Consider the following 6,487-nt stretch of genomic DNA (forward strand, 5'->3'; position numbering starts at 1 on the left):
CAAACTTTTTCTATTATTTTATCATATTAACCAGTTGTATAGGTCATAAAAATGTATCTAACAGATTTGTAATGTCGAAGTAGTTATTTAATAAGTTTTGAAATGTACAAGAATTTATTTGTTCCAAAAAATTATCTAAACACTTAATCATTCCAAACACAAAAGCCCATTTGGTTTTTTTAGATCTTTCCCATAAAAAAAATTAATTAGCTTTTCAATTTTCAACAAACAATAAAATTTCTAAAGTATGGGTGGGTGCTGGGCTGATCACTGATGTAATCCATGACGAACATGGATCGTTACTCGTTAGGTCGGTCTTGTACATGTCGGCCCGTTTTGCATATATTTGTTCTTTCTTCAGATATTCACGTTTTGTGTCGTCTTTGATCTTGTTCTCTCTACTGATTCTCTAATCCTCATAATCTCGTCAAGGTATTATCATCTTTAGCATTTAGCAAGCATAATATTTTACTAATTCTATTAAACATCAGAATTTGTGGATTTTGATTATCTTCCAATTCTCAAACGATTTGTGGTTTATCAGGATCAAAAAAAATTTGTAGGTTTGCCTGATCTTTGGTGCGACTATGTGAAGCTTATATTAATTTTGTTTATGATTTTATAATTGAATACTATTAGTAGTTGAGTTGTTGATTGATAGCAATTCGCTGTTGGGAAAACATGATGAATTTGTTGTTCCGAGGGAGGGTTTAGTTTAAGTTGGTTTGGGTCTATGAGTCACCTATACTTGTTTCTTTAAAGGGTATGGCGGCTTCATTGTTTATATTTCAATTTTATGTATCGATTTGGGGAAAAAAAGCATCCTTCAGATGCTTGAAGATCTTTTATGTGGTTCTAAAGACCTAGAAATTTCGCAATTTGGGTGCCCCAAAATATTTGATTTTGGCATTCTGTTTTCACTTCGACGGAAACAGCAATAGATGACATGGTTTGGTTTGCTTTCAACTTCTATATGCTCCTATTTGTTTTCTAATTCTTATGTATTCAGTTTTCATCTGCTTTATTGTGCCTATTTAGAAGGGAATTGATCCGGTTTATCTCATTAGTGTTGATCTATTATTTCTCTTCGATTAGGATTGATCCAAGGGTGGAGATCCCTTCTTACCCTTCTCAACTTAACTTCCATTCTCATCGGAACCCAACCCTTATATATATAGACGAATGATTGTGCGAGAAAATGAGTCAAAGTGAAAAGCATAAGAAGGGATCTGGACCCTTTGATCACTTTAATCTCACCTCCACCCTATGAATTGCGCTTCTCAAGGAATTGATCCAGTGCATCTTGGTGCATCTCAAAATTAGGATTGATCCAAAGGTGGAGATCCGTTCTTACCCTTCTCACCATAACTTCCATTCTCACCATAACCCAACCCTATATATAGGCTAAATCAAATGAGAACCATGAAATTTTTTTAAATCCGTGGGAACCGATTTAAAAATATTCTTTTATATGATCTTTTTTCATCAAATGCCAGGATTTAAGATATTGCTTTATTTTGTTTCATAATGTGATAGTTTCAAATGTATTTAGTTCACCATCTGAAATTATTTTGTGTGTATGTTTTCTTTCACTAAGTGAACAAAAAAGAGTTCCACATGTAATTTTTTTCACAAAGCGATCACAAACATATGTGAAGCAATAGCTTTTGATGGAAAAAATCATGCAAAAAATATTTTTGGCTCTCATATGTTTGTAAGCTTTTTACGGTTCTCATCTAATTATCGTCCTATACATGTACAAGTTTGATGGTCCGTGTCTAGTAATGGTGCATCTTGTCCAACTTTTTCCAATATTCAGCATTTTGGCTTATGTGTTTTAGGCATATGTTATTTAAATAGGTTTGTATCAACATATGCATTGATTAATTATCTTTTTTGGGTTTAAATAATGTGGTGATGTTATTTTGTAAATATATGCGTCTTTCTTGCTTATATGTGTGTGTATGCATGGGCTGTTTACCCAAACCCTTACCTGGTCAGGGGCTAAGGGCTTATTGGTAAGGCGCTTACTCGATAAGCGTTTACCGGAAGGAGTCAACAGTATACTTTATTTTACCGGATAAGATTGTAGTACATTAAAACGGTATTGTATGCAACAATTTAGCCTGTAAGCGCTTACTCGGGTAAGAGTCGTCACCCTCACTTACCAGGGTAAGACTCTCCATTCTTATCCTCGCTCTTACCGGCTAAGATTCTCTGCCCTTGCCATGTTCATCCGGAAAAGAATATTACCCGGTAAGTAAGTGTTTAGTAAACAGCTGTAGAGTCCATTATTCAGTACATCGATCATGTAGGCCATGTTTGGTAACCTAGCTTGTTTTTTGAGCTCATTGAAAAATTCCTTTTGGTAAGCTAGGCATGAACTAGCTTATATGCTTATTGGGGCTTTATTCATTTTTTTTTCCTGTTATGCCCCTTATATTTTTTAAGGTCATTTTACATTGTCATCTAGCGTATCAACGAGCTTTTCATTTAAAAACTATCTTTTCTGCCAATAATTAGCTTATCAACTAATATAACTAGCTGTCGAAGTTTCACAACTTTACATTCAAATCCTTGACTAGTTATTAGAACTGGAAACATGAAAGTCACTTGTATGAACATACACATCTGGTTACATGTACCCCTTAGATTCCTGGTTTTGGGTTTTCAAAAGAAAGCATCTCATTTTAAGGCAATCACAATGTTGAAATTGCAAGGATTTTTGCTGATTTTCATCTAGTCTCAAGCTGTGTATGGTCTCATACTGAACACTTTTTATTTGCCTCGGTTTCTTGTTTGACTTTTGAGTTCAGTTTTTAACAAAGTTTTTCAATTTTGAAAGTACAAAAACTTGTTGACGTTTGATGCGATATTAGACTGGGATAGGGAAGGACCTCGGACGAAAATGCATTGTTTCTGTCCCACCAAAATTGGTGAACAAATCAAGGAGATGAGACAAGATTGGTAAATTACTAAACTTAAAACCCTAAATCTTCCCCAATTCTTTCACCCACTCGCCTCACTTTCGCGGTTCCTGTCCACTTTTGTCCCCATACCAAGCATACCCTAAAGGTTCATGTCTTGATGATACCACAGAATAAAGAAAGACCAGAAATCGGATATTGTTGGAAATCATTTTTGGCCAAGCCCAAACCATTCTTGATTGAAAAATAAGAGGTTTAATGTCCCGAGTGAATATGTGCCTCCTATTTCTTGAATATAGAGGGAATACATGATAATAGTAATGCATCTTATGCTGTCTTGATTTTGGTTCTTCATCGGTGCTGGTCATAGTGTATTTTTGCTAAGTCGTGTTCCATTTATTCAACATTGTTACAACTTATTTTTCCTTAAGATTTTTTATGGCCCAAATTATTGAAATTTATATGTTCATTGTTTACTTTGTTAGCAGCAATGGATGGGGAAGCAGGTATGTTTGTAGTACAGCAAACCATCGGCAGTGTTCTATGCTGCAAATGCGGCATACCTATGACTCCAAATGCTGCCAACATGTGTGTTAAGTGTCTACGTTCAGAAGTAGACATAACAGAAGGTTTACAAAAACACGTAACCATCACTCACTGTCCAGAATGTGATACATACTTACAGCCTCCAAGAACTTGGATTAAAGCCCAATTAGAATCTAAAGAACTCTTGACTTTCTGTTGCAAACGAGTGAAGAACCTAAGTAAATTGAAGTTAATTCATGCCGAGTTTGTATGGACCGAGCCTCATTCCAAGAGGATCAAAGTTAAGCTGCGAGTTCAAAAAGAAGTTCTAAATGGTGCGGTTCTTGAGCAAGCTTGTGTTGTAGGGTATGTGGTTCAGGATCAAATGTGTGAATCCTGTTCTAGAAGTCAAGCTAATGGAGATCAGTGGGTGGCTGCAGTGCAGCTAAGACAACACGTATCTCACCGGAGAACTTTCTTTTATTTGGAACAACTTATTCTCAAGCATGATGCCGCGGTTCGAGCCATTAGGATTAAGCAAATGGATCAAGGGATTGATTTCTTTTTTGGCAGCCGTAGTCATGCCGCTAAGTTTGTTGACTTCGTGGGTAAAGTTGCTCCTGTCAAAACCCGTCATGACAAACAACTGGTATCCCATGACCAGAAAAGCAATAATTTCAACTATAAATACACTTTCTCGGTTGAAATCTGCCCCATTTGTCGTGAGGATCTGGTTTGTCTCCCTCCGAAACTCGTTGCCAATCTGGGAAATTTCGGCCCTCTTGTTATATGCACAAAAGTAAGCAATAGTATCGCTTTACTCGATCCATTGTCTCTAAGGCAATGTTTTCTTGATACGGAGCAATACTGGAGGGCATCGTTTAAATCATTGCTTACAAGTAAACAACTTGTTGAATATGTGGTTTTGGATGTTGATATAGTTTCTTCGGATGTTAATATTGGTGGTGATTCTAAGCACGTTTTGGCTGAGGTTCAAGTGGCTCGTGTATCGGATTTTGGTAAGAATGACACGATGTTTTATGTAAAGACACATTTAGGGCATCTTCTAAATGTGGGTGATTACGCTCTTGGTTACGACTTGTATGCTGCTAACAGTAACGATATGGAACTTGACAAGTACAAAGGTCTAGTGCTTCCGGAAGTGATCTTGGTAAAGAAGAGTTACGAAGAGAAGAGGCAAAAGAGGGGCGGAAAGCCGCGACCTTGGAAGCTAAAATCGCTTAATATGGAGGTGGATATCAGCGGTGCTTCAAGAGGTAGAGTTGATGAAGAAAAGATGGATGCAGAGTATGAACAATTCTTGAGGGATTTGGAGGAGAACCCGGAGATGAGATTTAACATATCGTTATATCGGAACAGAGATTACCAGCCATCTGAAATGGCATCTGTGATTGATGATGATGATGATGATGATGCACCTGTTGTGCCATTGGAGGAGTTTGCTGATCTTGAAATAAACTATGAAGATGTCAAAGATGATGATGGCATGAGGGAGTAGCTGTGTGTGTTCATCACCCGATCACTTGCTGGTAAAATTCTTTTCGGTTGCTTTTTCAATTGTTCTCGATTTCCTGTTATCTTTAATAATTTTTTTTAACTAAACTAAAACAAGCCCAGTATATCCCATCTGAAGGTGGGTCTCCCTTGGGTCTGGGGAGGTAAGATACAAAGATTTGACTTCCCTCCTAAAGAGTGAAACCGCATTAAGATTTGAAAACGAACATAAGATTGATAAGAAATGTTCAAAAAAGAACCTGAAAACAAGAAAGACGGCGTTAAGATTCGAAAAATAAAGCAAGCAACCAAAATCATATAGAAACCGAAAACCTAACCAAGGAAACTTCTTTTAACCCTTTCTGCTATTAGAATCTGTACTTCGAGGGAATTTACGTTGGTCTCTCGCTAATTTTTCTCCTATTAATTGCAGTTGTCTTAATCTTAAGTTTGTTATGCGTCTTCCGATCCTTTGTTTGTGCAACCCATTTCCCTTGCGCCTTTTTGCAATGTCCGTTTGCTCGTTTGAACACACTCTCACCCAAAATGGGCAAAAGAACTGGACCTTTTAATCTATAGACCGAACCAGACCATTACGTCATCAGGGTGGACCATACCAGACCGCCAGACCTTAATCGGATTCGGTCCAAAAGGATTGAGGCAGACCAAACCGTCGGTCCTACCTGTAGTTTTTCTATCTACATATTTTGCAAGTCAAGGGTAGTCTTTCTTTCATGGAAACTGCCTCTTGGGGTAGAGGTAAGGATACATCTTATCAATGTGTGGGATTTACCGAGTTTGTTTGATTTTAGGACAATAATTATTCCGGTCCATTTGACAAATGTATTCATGTTCTTTTGGCGATGGCGTCTCTTTTGTAACGAATATTTGTCAAACTATTTACACGTGCGGGTGTTTGTTTTCAGGGTCGACATCGGTTTTGAAGGCTCAAGTGTCGCATGGTGGTTTGTTATCGATCGATTACGGCGGTTTGATGTATACGAAAGTAAACAACAGAAGTATATAATCAACCCGCAAAAGGGTTTCCTTTGTCATCCCTGTTAACTTCTATTACGATTATATTCTGGGGTCAATTTTATAGGTGAGGGTGTAAAGTGCAATTGATTCAACTTTTGGTGTTTTGTAATTGTATCAATTAAAAATCTATCAACAGTGAGTTACATTTTTGTCCTTTTTGAACCCCCTTTAAGGAGTGTTTGTGATTGCTTATAAAAATAACTTACTGACTTATTCCGATGTGACAAATATATATATATATATATATATATATATAATTATAGAAGATGAAAGAGGTCATATGGAATCAAGGTTTTTAGGACATAGTTATGTGTTGTCAAGAAGCCATTAGAAGTTAAAACACTAACATCAAGTTTGTTAGGATATAGTTGTGTGTTATCAAGAAGTTATTAAAAGCTAAAACACAAGCAAATTAAAAGAAGGCTGGTAGCGGACTACACTTGTTATGCCAACAATATGATAATGATGATGAAGAAGAGTAA

The 6,487-nt window shown here is 36.8% G+C and overlaps 1 pseudogene; it reads left to right on the plus strand.

Moving 5' to 3' along the window:
* The first annotated feature begins 347 nt into the window (after positions 1-347).
* Positions 348-6,153, plus strand: LOC112521074 (annotated as a pseudogene).
* The last annotated feature ends 334 nt before the right edge of the window (positions 6,154-6,487 follow it).

Source organism: Cynara cardunculus (assembly GCF_001531365.2).
Source record: "Cynara cardunculus var. scolymus isolate 2C chromosome LG 11, CcrdV1, whole genome shotgun sequence".
NCBI classification, from domain to species: domain Eukaryota; kingdom Viridiplantae; phylum Streptophyta; class Magnoliopsida; order Asterales; family Asteraceae; genus Cynara; species Cynara cardunculus.